This window comes from Tursiops truncatus, chromosome 2 (genome assembly GCF_011762595.2).
Source record: "Tursiops truncatus isolate mTurTru1 chromosome 2, mTurTru1.mat.Y, whole genome shotgun sequence".
NCBI classification, from domain to species: domain Eukaryota; kingdom Metazoa; phylum Chordata; class Mammalia; order Artiodactyla; family Delphinidae; genus Tursiops; species Tursiops truncatus.
In genome coordinates, this window is record NC_047035.1 from 69346557 (window position 1) to 69362417 (window position 15861).

A 15861-nucleotide genomic window follows, 5' to 3' on the forward strand; every position below is an offset into this window, starting at 1 on the left:
TCATTTATTTATTTGAGAGGTATATAAAACAATATCATGATCCTTAGAGTAAGAGCTATAAAAAACGTATCCTCACAAAAGTATTACTTCTCCCTCAATCCTATACCATGTTCCCATTGCCTCTTTATTTCTACCCCTTTTCCACTCATTCCTGTATGTAACCAGTCTCTTTAGTTTCTGTTTGATCCTTACTATAAGTCTTTTCCACAAATGAACAAATACATGTATATTCTCTTATTCTTCCTTCTTGCTTAAATGGTCCCATACTATAAATACTTTTTGCACTTTGCTTTTTCCACAGAACAATATATCCTGAAAATGTCTTTCTCATTCTTATTTACAGATGCACGGTACTCCATTGTGTAGAGGTACCATAGTTTATTCAACTACTTTCTTATGTGTGAGTATTTAGGCTGTTTCCAATATTTCACAGTATAATAAAGAAATTTTTAAGAGATTTCCAGTGAAAGATTTTGTTTCTATATCCTCGAGATAAGACAAGAAAACTTCAATAATCTTAGACAAACTCCACAGCAAACAGGGCACTGAGAGTGATGCCTCAAGAGCTTAACAGGATAGGAACAGTCTGTGATGGTAGTGCATCAGATTCCTCGCGGCCCATACCTGATGTGTAGGATATCCACAGGCTCAACTGCTGAGAATACAAGTAGATCAAAGTAGGACTGGGTCCATGGCAAAAACTGAAAGGTGCAAGTGTTTCATGACCAGAAACTACAACCAAGTTCACAGTCAGAAGGAGTAGATTCCAGAATAATGTTCAAAAGGGATCAGTTCTCAGTGGACTCGATTGAAGAAAAAAAATGACTGGGTGAAATGAGGGTCCTCCCAGCAGAGGGAGCAGGACCTAGAGAATGGTATAAAATACATTCATCATAAGTTTCCTCTGGAAAGCTTCCATCTTGGATGGGAGATGGGGAAGGAGAGACTCTTGGAGGAATTTGGAATTTGAGGAGAAGCTAATTTTATCAGGGAGTTTGAATTTAAATTTCACTGAATGTTACCTTACAGAGACTATTGTATTAATTATGTATTACTGTGTAGTAAATTACCCAAAAACTTAGTGGCTTAAAACAACAAACATTTATTATCTCAAAATGCCTGTGGCTCATTAATTCAGGAACTGCTTAGCTGGGTGGGTCTCACATAAGATTGCAAACAAAATGTCAGCCAAAGCTTCTGTCATCTGAAGTCTTGATCGGGGCTTCAGAGTCTGCTTCCAAGCTCACTCACATGGCTGTTGGCAGGAGGCCTCACTTCCTCACTAGCTATTGGCTAAAGGCCTCAGTTCCTTGCCACATGGGTCTCTCTGTGGGCTTTTTGAGTGTCCTCATGGCAGGGTACTTGGCTTCCCTTAGGCTGAGTGGCACCAGAGAAAGAGCAAAGAGGAAGCTAAAATACCTTTATGTTCTAATCTCAGAAGTTACACATTATCAATTCCACCATATTCTTTTCTTTAAAAGTAAGTCACTAGGTAAGCCCACATTCAGGGGAACAGAATCAGGCTCCACCTTTTGAAGGGAGAAATATCAAAGAATATGTGGACATATTTTACAACCATGACAACTGTTTTAATCTGGAAGAGATGAAATTAACAAACTAAAATTTATTTCTCTCATCAGCAGGGCTTTGGCTTCAAAACAAAATCATTACATAATAAAGGAAAGTACTTTTATTTAATGCATTATATGTAAATTGTCACCCCTGCTACAGGCTAAAAATAGATCACTATGACCAGAAGTGCTGAAAAACACCATTTACATTCTCAAATAACTTTTTAAAAGCTGAATCTATACTATCTCTATGATGTCACTAGTGGCATAACCTCTTCCTTTGTCTTTACCACTAATAAGATTGGAGAAAAGTTTAGATTCTCATTTCCACAATTCTTGAATTCTGCAATATAAAGTACCTTATTTAGGTTTAATAATAATAAACCTTAGTAAAAAGATATGTATCCAGATATACCTTGGTTAGAAACTCATTTCTAGTTATTAGTTTTGTGTGAAAGTTTCTTTATGCCTCAGTTTTCTTATGTGCAAATAGGGATACCAATACCTCCTTCATAGTATTGATGTATCACTAAAGCACCTAGCACAGTACCAAGAACATGGTGGATACTCAAAGAATGGTATTATCACTCCATGCCACACAAATAGAATTATATTGATATGGTTTTAGGATTGAATTTCTTAACCTTCATTCTGTTTAGAACTCTGCGAAGTGTTATACATAAGTATCAAGGATGTACAATCAGATGATGTTGGGAGATAAACTTTGCCATCTTCATCAAGTGTAATATTCATAATCAGTGAAACTAATAAAATCAATTCATCAATACCTAGGATTAGAATACAACTTCTGAATTACCAAAGGAGATTTCTGAGAGTTAAGAGCTCTGATACTGGAGTCACATAGGCTGCATTAAAACACTGGTTCCACACTTACTAAATGTAGGTAGGACTTTGGGCAAATCAGTAACTTCTCTGGGCCTCAGTTTCATTATCTATATCACAGAAATAATAGTACCTTCCTCATAAGGTTTTGGGAAGGTTAGTTAATATATTAAAGTAATTAAATGAAAACCTGGAATATAGTAAGTTCTAAATAAATGTTAGCTATTTTCATTAATATGATTATGATTATTACTATTATAATTATTACATTCATTTGCTTTTGTTCTTCAGAGAAAAAAAGAGTTTTGAAAGTTAAAAACAAAAGAAAATACTGCCATTAATTCCAGGTGATGTTTTAAGATAATTTCCTGTTTGGATTTTGTGCATTATTTTAAGAATGACAAGGAAAGATTTTATTTTTAACCCTTAGTCACTTGGCAGAGAGAAGAATCTCAGAAAGAACCCAAATGTTGTATGTAGGTAAATTTCAGAGCTAGAAAGGTCAAAAGCTGTTTCAATATTTCTGAATCTGGATGAAGATGTATAATTGTTAATCATTTTGAGGCCAAGCTGAACAGAGTGCCTTAAGGGAAAAAGAAGGACTTGTAGGGAATTCCCTGGTGGTCCAGTGGTTAGGCCTCCACACTGTCACTGCTGAGGGCCCAGGTTCAATCCCTGGTCGGAGAACTAGAATCCCACAAGCTCTGTGGCGCAGTCAGAAAAAAAAAGAAAAGAAAAGAAAAGAAAGAAAGACTTGTAACTACTTTTGTGGTGGTGTCCTAGAGTGATCATGATGCTCCCTGCCTCTGCAGCCCTCTGTCTTCCATGTGCTAATCAGTGACCAGCATTCTCACAAGATTCTTTACCCAATTACTTATTTCCAATGATATACTAAACCCCTCAACAAGGAAGAGTTGAAATTCCTGAATTTGAGAGAAATTGCCATGGGGCTAAGTTGGCATAGTGTAGCCAAGAAAACTTACTTCAAAATCTAGGAAAATAACACTAACTTTTCTCCACACCGTATATTTTGAAAGCTTGATTCAACCGAGAATTTTACACAAAAACAAAAATCAGCTTAAAATATGCACTAATTTATTACTGAAAAAATATGGAACTTAAGCAGAGAAATTTTAAAAGTCGCAACTTTCCGTGATATAGTGGTAGCCTCTCCTGATTGACAGAGGTCTAGTAATCTAAGTGAATATCACCCCAGTCCAACTATGCCTTATGGGAAAAATTTGTCAATATCCAAATATCACTAGCCTGTGACTATGAGAGTGGTCCCATTTACAAAAACACTCAGATTGTTGCTAGGTCTCAGCACATATACATTTTATTGTACACTTCATCTTTTTCTCAAAATTCCCCTTCTGACATTCTCAAGGAGGAGTTTCACTTGTTTCCAGGAACAAATTTTACTTCTATTTTTCATCTCTGCTCACTTCACAGAAGTCAGGTACTCATAAGCCACTTGAGGAGGGTGTCACACCACCATTACTGCTTCCTTTCTCCACCATTCCCACCCTGACTGTCCCTCAGAATGTGGATTTTGCACAGAAGTCTACGGAGACTGGGGAGTCAGAGATAGCCCTCTGCCCAACTCCAAGTGGAACTTTGGCAGTATTACCAAGATGATATGGTTGGAATTAATTTGTACTAAAATGTTAATGACTTCTGTACAATGTTTTCATTGTAAATGAAGTAATTTAGTGCCGTAGTTTAATAGAAAAATGATTTTTTTTTCTTGGCCACACCATGCAGAATCTTAATCCCCTGACCAGGGATCGAACTGTGCCCTATGCAGTGGTAGCACGGAGTCCTAACCACTGGACCACCAGGGAATGCTCTGATTTTTAACGGAAAAAAAGTTTTCACTGTAAAGCTACCACAAGAGATTGTGTGGATGGTGTAGTCTTCTGGTGCCTTTCAAAATGGAGAACTGACCTCATTATTACAGAACTGATGAAGTATTATAATTCTCAGCAAAGAGAAAAGGAACTTAAAAGGCAATTTTTAAAAGTAGAGAGGTGAAGATTCATCTTTGCCTCTTTTAGTAATTAGACAGCCTTTTCAGTGAATCCATAAACTCAAGTTTTTTTGTTTTTTATTCTAAGCTTTAAAATGGGCATATCAATCTTTGCCTATTTTAGGTGGTAGGTAATAATAACTCCAGATAATGAGTGTAAAGCACATTTTATAGATATAAAATGTTTCACAAGAGAAGGTTGACCTCTTGACTTTGCTGAAATTTGTATACCATTTCTTCATATGCCTTTATTTCATAAACAGGAAGGAAAACACTTATACCTTAAACTATAATTTCCTTATCCTAAGGAAACTGTAGTTTCCTTATACCTTAAACTGTAATTTCCTTATCCTAATCCTATGTTAGTCATTGAACTAACATAAAGCACCCTGACTGTCACCTCTGATCTGTAGTGATGGAAAGAATTACTTTGCTTTCAGGCAGAATTCTTTAAACTCCAAAGTAGGTACTATCACACTCTAAGTTTGAATCTATTGAATAAAAAGAAGTTTCAATGAATTCAAAAGTAAACTCAAGGGAATTCCCTGGCAGTCCACTGGTTAGGACTCCATGCTTCCACTGCCAGGGGCGCAGGTTCAATCTCTGGTCGAGGAACTAAGATCCCGCAAGCCGCGCGGGTCAACCAAAAAAAAAAACGAAAAGAAAAAAAATAAAATGAAATCAGAATCTTTGATATTCAAAAGGAAAGAAAAAGTAGAGTCAAAATTCTTATCCATTCTACTGAAAATATATGATTTTTCTTAATTCAAATGATATTTATTTAGCCTGTGACTCAAGTAAGCTCCCTGTTGGATAGAAAAGAAGTTATATTCTTCAGGAAAATAAGTGGAACAGAGGTCTCTCTAGTGCAACAGTAGCTGACAACAGGAAAGTGACAGGCACAGAGGTGACTAACAAAGGAGGCTAATTTCAAAACTAAGATAAAATTAAGGGGAAGACCTGGTAGCCCAATGAATAAAAGCTATTTTGTGAAAAATAATTACTGCTCATATAAAATAAAGCTTTTATGGAAGTAATTCTTACCTTATTAATTTTAGTACACTATAACTCTGCAAAAAATATTTTTTACATGTTAGTCTGGAGTAGGTTCTTTATGAAGAGAGCAAAATGTTCCCAATTTCATTTCTCGTCCTTCTTGTGTGCACTGCTTATCACAGAAGGAGGTGTTCTCACTCTGAGATCTTTCTGTTTAAGAAAAATAATCAGTGTCTCAGACAAGAAATGGACCCATTCTAGGAATTGCACCACCTAGACATAAGTCATCGTATGTGACTTTCAAGTTTTTTTAAGAGGCAACTTGGATTGCTGCCCATTCTACTGAAATGAAGAGGAGGGAGGAACCACACTTTTTCTGAAGTCCTTGGTGTCTGAAACCACAGCATCAGTTTGAAGTATTTCAAAATTTAAATTAAAAAAAGCAAAACAGAAATACAGTAGAACTCTGTGGTTGATGAGATATGGCCGAAATGAATGTGTTATCATAATCATTTGCACCTTTCTGTAGACTCACCAAAATCTTCTTATCAACTTATATTTAACAAACCTCAACTAGTTCAGTGCCTACTGAAAATTTCATCCAGTGTTTATCCTAAAGACATAACATTGATATTTTTAAAGTACAAAATAATCTATTTCACAATATTCTATAAAATAATCAGTGAGGTTGTCTAGAAAAATAGTTCATTTTATTTAAGATGTCTATCTATGAACTTGAAACCTAGATTTTGTTTTATGATAATTCACATTTTATCTGAAATGTTCACGCTAATCATTTTAATTTTTGAAAAGATGTACCCCCGTCAAGAAAACGCAGAGATTTGGTATCAGATGATCTTGAAAATACAATGCCTTTGACTGTTTAAAGAGATAGAAATTTTATTAGTAGGCTTTTAATCATTGAAAACAATAAGGAGAATATCTTCTATTCATTTTCAATAGGACAAGGCAGTATTAAAACAAGACCATTCCATCAGAGAAGCTTGATGATTTTCTCAGTGTTTTAAATTATGCATATGATTGGTGACACAAATACATGTTTAAGTGGTTGCAAATTTAAAAAATCAATATTCCCAAAGAACTAAAATTATGCCCAGTCATAAATAACAAATTAATTCACCTGCATATTTTGATCTACAACTTACCCTATGAACATGAACATTTTATAAAAGAGAAGTATCTTTTCACATCAACTTATGTTCATTATATTTCACACAAATATAGTTCAAGTCAAACACAAACCTTTTCAAAGAGGAAAAAATTAGAACTGTTCACTGTTCTTTTCTTTCCCAGATGATCTGGTGTGAGATGTGGACTGCCATGTTGCACCAAACCCACAGCAACCAGGACCCATTGTTCCCAAGGGAAACGTAGCCTATGCAGGAATGCAATAGTATGCACTGCAAGGAATGTGGAAAATAGCATATGTCACTACTGTACGGCACACAACAGACAATTATGATTCAACTGTCCAAATTATAATCAGTTTGACAAATGTCCACAAGCGTCTTCATTCTATTTTATATTTTCCCTAAGACAAGGCAATCACACAACCAGACAATTCCATCAGGGAAGCTTGTTAGCTGCTTAGTCTGTTAAACCCTGGTTGCCATAGCATCTAGAGTTGAAAAAGCTGCAGATTGGCATGAAAAAGCATGTCGACAATTGCCCTGTCACAGCATGCAAGCCAGGTCTGCTCAAAGGCAGCACACTACAAGTTTTCTTTCCCAGTTTGCACTACCCCATGCTGTTTAATAATATCCATTTACTGGTATTGGGATTGATCTAGCACAGTGTAAAATTCACATCTAGTGAGACTTTGCTTTTCACATGGAGTGAAATTCTTTAACAAATGGGAGTATGGCAATTAATTTAGAAATGTAATACTGTATATACTAAGTATATTTAGATTTAATAGAGAAACTGTCCAAAATTTTAATGCACAGTTCTGTAAAGAACCAAACAGTTTTACTTGGCAATTTTTCAGTTGACTTTCTAGTCATTTCTGAAGCCTAGTCATACTTCGCAGATGACAGACAGCATTCAAAATTCAGTAGTACATTTTAAATATGTTTTAATCATACCATAGTTGTTTCTTCTTTATGTGCATGGTATAATTTAATTAAGGATATACATTTCTAAAATAACTGTAATTTAATTAAAGATTAATATCATGAACATTAAAATTATAGTCTAGAGAGCAATGTGCATCCATTTTTTCCCAGAGGGATCATATACTTAATGGTGATAAATTACCATGTATTAATAAGAAAAATTGTGTTTCTACCAAAGGGTATTCACATCCCTGCCAACTCTCAGATTCATACGGTATATGGATTTTAAATAAAGCATGTTTACAAACAGCCATTGTTAACTTACTGGAACTATGAAAATGTGAAAATGTCTACATAAGTTGTGAGACTTACAAAATAATTTTTGTTCAGAAGTTTATATTTGTGTTATTCAGTCTTCTTCCATTATCTCCTTATATTCTAATTTTTCACTTCAGTTTAGTTTTCGTTCAATGCTACAAAGAAAAGAAACATTTTAAGATACTTACTTGGGAGCAAATTAACTTGGCAAACCGATAAGTATTTCAAATACAGGTATTTTTCTATGTTTTCTACTATACTTGTTCTTTCCATTAATATCCACTGCTTTGCTCTCAAAATGTCACAAAATCATATTTAATTAACTAGAAATGACCTCATTTTTTTGAACTTTACATAGGAAAAAAGTTGATAGTTTACCACAGTACAAGAAAGGGAAGTTAATATTTACACTAAATTAGAGATATTGAAGTAATGACTATTTTTCATATTCCTGAACTATTGAAGACCTTTTTTTTCCTAAACAAGATTATCAGAGATTTTTTAGACAGAATGATCAAAGCATAACACCTTGAGTTTTATACATACATATAAGTGTATATATATATCAGTATGAAAATAGTGTTAATGAGTGAGCCTCTTCAGTAAAATTCAGTATGAATTTAAATCCGTCATTTTCTAGGAATTCTCAAAAATCTCAAAATCTTGGGATGAAACTTGGTTCACATATGGTGTCCATGAATGTGTTTTCTTATACCACATCTTCCAGTTTTTTAAAAAAGAGGAAAGCTGTTTACTTGTTAAAGGTCTTTTTATAAGCTTTGATGACTCAAAAACACCTTCATTTTAACACATGGAATTTGGCAAAGAACTTAACCATGTTACCATTTGGAAGACTTTGATATTTTGAAAAAGAGAGAATTAAAAACAACAGAGATTGAAACTTAAGTTGGCTTTTGTGTATAGAACATAATTTTCTCAAGTATATTTTCTAGTATAAGGATTTGCTATTGAAATTTATCTGCCAGAATACTATAACATATCAAAGCTATAGTTATCCTGAGTGAACAATGGTGAGTAGAGCCTCAAACTTTACCCTGGTGTATCAAGTTAAAAAAACAAAGATTCTTGGTATAGCATTACAGTAATCTAAATAGATAAATGTGTATGTCAAATAAAAAGCTTAACAAAAGGTTGAAACAAAATTTCTTCTAATTACGCTTTTCCAGAAAGATTGTATTTAAACTTTTGTTTGCTTCTCATTTCCTTAATTCACATGCAATACAGTGCAGTGCAGTTCTTCAAGTTGGATTAAAGGAGTTACCACTTCTTAACAAGTCTTAAGGATATGTATTTTCCTACAGTCCTCAAAGTATTCGGTTTGCAGAATTCCACAAACTGGGTAGCATGGAAATGAAAGTTTATGCTTTAACTCAGAGTACATTTGCTTTAGTTGCGATATCTCAAATCTTCCCTGTAACCCAAATGCTGCTTTTATCTATGATTTACAAACAAATGTTGTTCTTTATAACTGTGCGGTGTTCATATTCTCCATTCCCACTACTTAAAAAATATGTAAAAACTGCATTTTTTATAAGTAGTTTATTTCATGTACATTCTTCTACTCTAAAATTGGAAATTACGTTATCCTTTCTGAATTGCTTCAGACATATCATTGGATATCATTATTACTTTTGGACCTCCTCTACAAATAATGTACCTTTCAGTCATTATGATTATTGCCAAATGGAAATTATAGAAGAAAATGTTGATGAACCTAAAAAGACATCCATAAAATGAAACAAGCAAACTCGACTTGTGGCAGAAAATAGGTGGTATCTTGCAATGCCATTAGTTCCTTTCATAATACAAAGGGTAAATGTCATACTAAAGACACTAAACTGCTTTATTTTGTAAAACAAACACACCCTTATTCCCTAAGTGAACTACTACCTTACACAAAATGTAGGTTTCATGTAAGCACATACATTCTTGTGTAAGGTAGTTCTTCTTTTTCTGGGTGATTTTGCCTTATTCTGAAATTTTCTTCACCTGACTGAAAGCACATTAACTGCTAGATAGGCATCACACTGATGTCTCCATGCTGTAGCATAGAGCCGTGAATTTGCTACGATCTGTTTAATCAGCAGTATATTGATTTTCCGCAGCTTTCCTTCATTTTAGCCCCATAGCAGGCTTCTGTAATTTCCTTTGGACAAAGTGTAACCAAACTGTGCTAAGTGATGTTGATTTGCAGGCAAAAGTAAAGGGGTAAATATAAATTAACAAGCTATAAACATTTTACAAGTGGGGAGTCAATAAAAACAGTGTCTGCCGTTTCTTTTAAAAAAATGATTTGAAGCAGATTGTTAACAAACGTGTCCAAAGAAACTGACATGAGTCTGAGAATAATTTTTGTGCTTTGTGATTAAGAATTGATCAGTCTAAAAGCCTTGGATGCAACTGAATCACCAATAAGCTGCTGGCCTGAAAAGGCTCAGCAGGGGCTGGTATTTGTTTGTTAAACTCCCATGATTCCAAGTAGATAATTGGTCTGTGAAGTTCATGGCAGAATCTGAATTTGCTTTCTTGCTTCCCAGCTGGCTGAGCGCTGGTTTATAGACTTATGTGTACAAATTTAGCCAGCAGCAAACCTCACATCTTTAATATAAAAGGTGTTTTGTTGTGTTTTTCAGGTGCTGAGTGGAAAGCCCACACTCCAGAAGCTCATTAAAAGGGCCAAGTTACAGTACAGGTTTATTTCTGTCACAGCGTTTCTGAAAACAGTGACAAGGATTAATATGTTTCTTTAGTACTGGAAAAAGCCCGACACAATCCCCTGTGAATTTGATCATCTGTTTCATTGCCTGTATAAGATTCAATCTCCTATTATATCCTGAAGTTCCAGCTGTAAACTAATGCCGGTAAGAATTCATAAGCTATTGCAGAAGCCTGGGGCAAAACTAATTGTTTTATTCAACAGTCACTTATTTATTTATTATTTATTTCATACCACTCTCTTATCATCTTTTTCCACTGTTCCTCCTCGAAATCAAGATGATCTTGGCTCTTTGTCTCCATGCACAGAGCAAATATAGAGACATGGGAAGTTCATGTTGCCAGGAGCTTTCAAAAAAGTTGCTACAGATCAGTGTGTTGTAGAAATGTGGCCCGATCTAAATTTCTTATAAAGCTATTCTACTTTCCTTAAAATGGAAATTCCTTATTAAAAAAGCAATTATCTGCACAAACATTATAACCTTTGTGTTTTGTATAATCATGTGACATTAGGCTCTATCTGCTAGTGGTTGCTGTGTTTCTGGGACATGATTTAACATGTGGTAAATGCAAATCCTAGTAAAGTGCAAACTATGTTATAAAATGATTCTGTTTTACATCAAAGTAGATAGGCAAATAGCTATTTGCTATTTTCAAAAATTAACAAAGCTATAACAATATGCTGTATGGATACCATAAAAAGTAATCTTTTGAATTGAGGAATCTCTGTCTCTAAATCTCTCTCTAAGTCAATCTCTCTCTCTCTTTCTCAATTCAGTTGTAGAGTAATATTCCTTACCTACCAGTTTTTGGTTATGGCAAATTACATGCTACATTAAAAATTTAGATACAAAAATTTATATTCAAAATTTCAAACTTTAATGCAAGTACATAATAAGACACAAACAGAAGGATTCCTAATAGTCCATTTGTGTACACTTTATAAAAAGTTGGTGGAAATTAATGCAAGATTAGACAGAAGAAGTATATTCAGAGAATGTTTGAAATTAGACATTAAGCTTCCAGTCTTAATAGAAGTTGAGTGCTAATTCCCTATACATCACAGACATTTTAATCCATAATAACTGACTGTAAATACAGTATGAAGCTAGCTAGAGCCTTATTTACACCTGCCAATTTGCTGCCCTCCAGCACTAAAAACAAAAACAAAATTGTAGCCCAAGAACTGCCAAGCAAAACACACCCTGCCCCTCATGTACACTCCTTTCTATTTCCACAAGCAGAACCTCTTGCTTCTTGTTTTCCATCAACAAATTCAACTATGGGATTTGAAATAAAGTTAAGGAAAAAGACATTTGCGTGACATGACAACAACAAGTAATTGTTAAAATGGTCATTTCTTTCAAACATGTGTCCCCTTAAAACATTGTAAGCGCTTGTAAGCATTTCATGGCACTTTTAATTGAGAAGTAACACATGTGCTATGCAATGCATATGTTGCAATGGCAGCCACTTATTTTTACTGAATAGCTACAAAATTTGCACTCAATTTTATTCATATAATAAAAGCCCATGTTATGCGTTAAAAAGAATATATCATGGATATTTTGATTGATAAAGTTGCATTTCCTGTTGTTTTTCATCCCCTGTGCCTTCCTATCATATCTCATTTACATAAATAATGGCAGCCCAATTATTTGTTTCTACTTTTTTTAGAAGCTTAAAGCATTTGTCAACATTTTAGTGAGGTTTTCCCTACGACCTTAATTCAATGAAAATAATTTCTGCTAAATGCTAGACAGTGTTTTACCCTTCTATTGTGGATAGCAGTAATTTGCATATTATTACATCTATTACTTAACTTGTATATATTAAAATAGTAAAATAAGGCATATAACAATGACTTGCATACATGATGATATGAATAATTTGTTTATCAATAACATCTTTTTTTCAGTGAGCTCAGTACTTGTTATTTGATATTGAACCCTATCCTTATATATTCAATACATTGAGAACAAATGAGACTCATACATTAGAACAGAGTAGTAGCTACCAGAGGGTAAAGGGTGAGGGTGCAAAAGGGGATAGATGGAAACTAAATTTTGGGTGGTGAATACACTGTAGTGTGTACAGAAGTTGAAATAGAATGTTGTACACATGAAATATAATGTAATAAACTAATGTTACTTCAAGAAGAAATAAATTTTAAAAAAACGTGTACATCTTAATTAGCTTTTTAAGGTTTTTGAAAACAAATTTTATTTTTATCACATAGAAAAAACTGAGGGTTACTCCTTGGACAAAAATAGGTGGCTAAGCCAATATTAGATCTCAATACCCTTTTGACTTTAGATCACATCTTAATATTTCATGCCAAAGGTTTATGAATTCCAAGGCTGGTAAACACATATGTGGAGATTTATGTTTTATTGGCTAGATTGTAGGATCCTTAAGACAGGGTAAATGTCTCATTTAACTTTAACCAACACTAAATACGTATTTAGCATTCAGTAAATGTTCATTAAATTGAATAAACTGAGGCTTTCAAGACATAAATTGCCAATGGATGATATCTTAATAGAGTATACAAATTCTTGTCACTTATGGCAATGATGATCAGTTTTTCAGGTCAACATATTGCAATTACAAATTGTTGCACAGACAATATTTATTGTGCCTTCTAATGGGAAATTAGATGAATAAGAAGATATGGGGATATATGTATAGGTATAGCTGATTCATTTTGTTATAAAGCACAAACTAACACACCATCGTAAAGCAATTATACTCCAATAAAGATGTTAAAAAAAAAAAACAGTAGACAGTGTCTGGCATGCTATAATTGGATGTTGCTTTACTCCTATAAATTAAAAAGATTATATATCTTAGAAAAAGGTGAAATTTTAAGAATTATCTTTTTTTTGGTAAGTCTGTATAGTATCCTATGAAACATTAGTAAACATGAAAATATTATAGATACAAGAAAAATGCTATAAAAGGCATGATTGCTATAGATTTATGAGAGAGTGCTAGTAAACCCATATCATTCGTTAGAAATTGCATGTAAAAAATATAAAGTTTCGATTCTGTGGCGAAGTAAACAGCATGGCCTTATATTTACCATGGAAATCTATACCAAGAGACTAAGACAGACATAATTTGTTAAAACAAACTTTGAAAAATTTTTCTACCAATTTCTGTTCTCATATTAAATCCTAGAGTAGTCAGGCATTGAATTAAGTAAAGTAGGTCTATGATAGAAATCTGAGGCATATTTCTAAGGAAAGAATCTGTGCCAACAGTGTCAATCAGACACTTAAAAAGTACTGTTTATTTAGGATGATTAATGACTATCTAATGTCTTTGTTGATTTTTCTTTGCAGTTAAGTGGTGGTCTCAAGTTTATTTTGGTAATAAAGCACTGTTCTGGGAAACGAATTCAAATCTTCAGTTCTCATCTATTTAACCTTTAGATTTTTGTTAAGTGGAGATTATGCTTTGTTCCCTCAATTTCCTTTATTCTGCATTATACTACATCTTTTTCATTCAAAAATGTCCAAACTAGTGAATTAGATACATATTGTAATGTACTGAAATCTGTAGCTACCCTTAGTTCAAGCAACTTCAGAAAGTTAAAATAAGTTAATGATCAATTGTATATGAAAAGAGTATTGCAGATCATAGTGTAATTGTGCCCACAGTGAACAAAGTGAATGATTTGTGCTTTCTCAGCTTGTTCTCAGTTGTCCACTAGTTTGTAAATTCTTTTACGCCTGAATATCAAACACATGACTCTATGTAATTATTTTAGTCTCCATGCAAAAAATAAACATCCCAATTAATATAGGTGTCATCAGTGTAGGTGATATATCCTGGGGAATTGTAAAGCTAAAATAACAAGAAAATAATAAATATTTACATAGAGTATACAGATAATTTACCTCATTATAACCAACAATAATACCATAGATATGGCACTTAGACTGAAACTACTTCTTTATTTCCAAATCACAGATTGTCATTTTTGTTGAGCTATTTGTTTGGAAATTTAAAATATGGTTATCTGACTAATTGATTCTTCTTACAGGAAGCTGTTCCTTTGGGTGGAAATTATAACATCAGGGAGAAGATTGGCCCAAGTGAATTTCCAAGGTTTAGCCAACAATATTTATTAAGCTCTTATGGTATAACAGAACATTATACCAGGTTTTGTATGGGAATAGTCAAAAAATGAGTGTAGGGTACAGGATTCCTCTCCACAGAGCATTTTAATATGTATTAGAAAACTAGGACGTTCATCAAGAAGACTTAGATGGACACTTTCATTAACCAGAGTTATATAACTACCACGAAAAGGCCAAGTGGAGGCATGGTCATAATCAGGTGGGATTCATCATGGAAAAAATTCGTTTTAAGCCAGGTTTTAAAGTAATTAAGAACTATTGAATGGAAAGAGGAGGGACTTAATAAGCTCACCAGAGGAGAATTAAACGTCATTTGACAAGCACTGAGTGCCTTCTGTATGCAAGGCATTATGCTCTGGACTTTATTGACTTGCAGAAGACTCAGAGGCATACCTGCCCTCATGATCTCTCCATCTAGTGATGGAGACAGAGAGGCTAGCAACAATGGCATGTGCCAAGGCTCAGGAGCAGAAGCATACCTAAAATCTTTAGAGAACCAAAGACTTGTGTTTTTGCCTGCACTAAAGATGCCACATAGAAGAATAAAAATTGGCTAGTTTACGGAAGTGCTGGAGTGGGTCAGTTGGCAAATGATCTTGAAAGCACATGCATCAGCTAGAAACAGTTTCAGTCATGAGAGCTGTGAATCAAGCTCCAAAATGCCATCAGTGGTCCAGGTTCCTTCTTTCTTTCTGTTCAATGATTCATAGTGTGAAACTCTAGAACTAAGAAGGGGAAATACCATGGGCCTGAAATTCCCTCTAGCATGCGCCCATGTGCACGCACACATGCGCGCACACACACACACACACACACACACACACACACACTTTCTCCATCTTAGTTAACTGGCACCCCATTCACCCAAACTATAAATATAGGAACCATTTTTTCTTCCTTTCCTCATCACTTGTAGCAATTCCTATAAGCATTACATCCAAAATACTCCTGCATTTAGCCATTTGTTACCATCTTCACTACTACCACCCTAGTTCAAACCTCCAACCTCTGTTACTGGGTTTATTACAATAGTAATTTACCTGATCGCCCTGAACTCTTATCCCTTACAATGTAATCTCTTCTGATAAACCAGAGTGATCTTTTAAAGAATATAAGTCAGATTATTCTGCTCACATGCTTAAAAC

The 15861-nt window shown here is 34.2% G+C and overlaps 1 long non-coding RNA gene across 1 annotated transcript in view; it reads left to right on the plus strand.

Moving 5' to 3' along the window:
* LOC141277842 (uncharacterized) overlaps positions 1-15861 on the plus strand; it is a 241120-nt gene that overhangs the window by 203010 nt on the left and 22249 nt on the right. Inside the window, exons 4-5 of the long non-coding RNA XR_012329702.1 lie at positions 344-400; positions 10487-10714. This is a non-coding gene — a long non-coding RNA (uncharacterized lncRNA). The remainder of the gene's footprint in view (positions 1-343; positions 401-10486; positions 10715-15861) is intronic.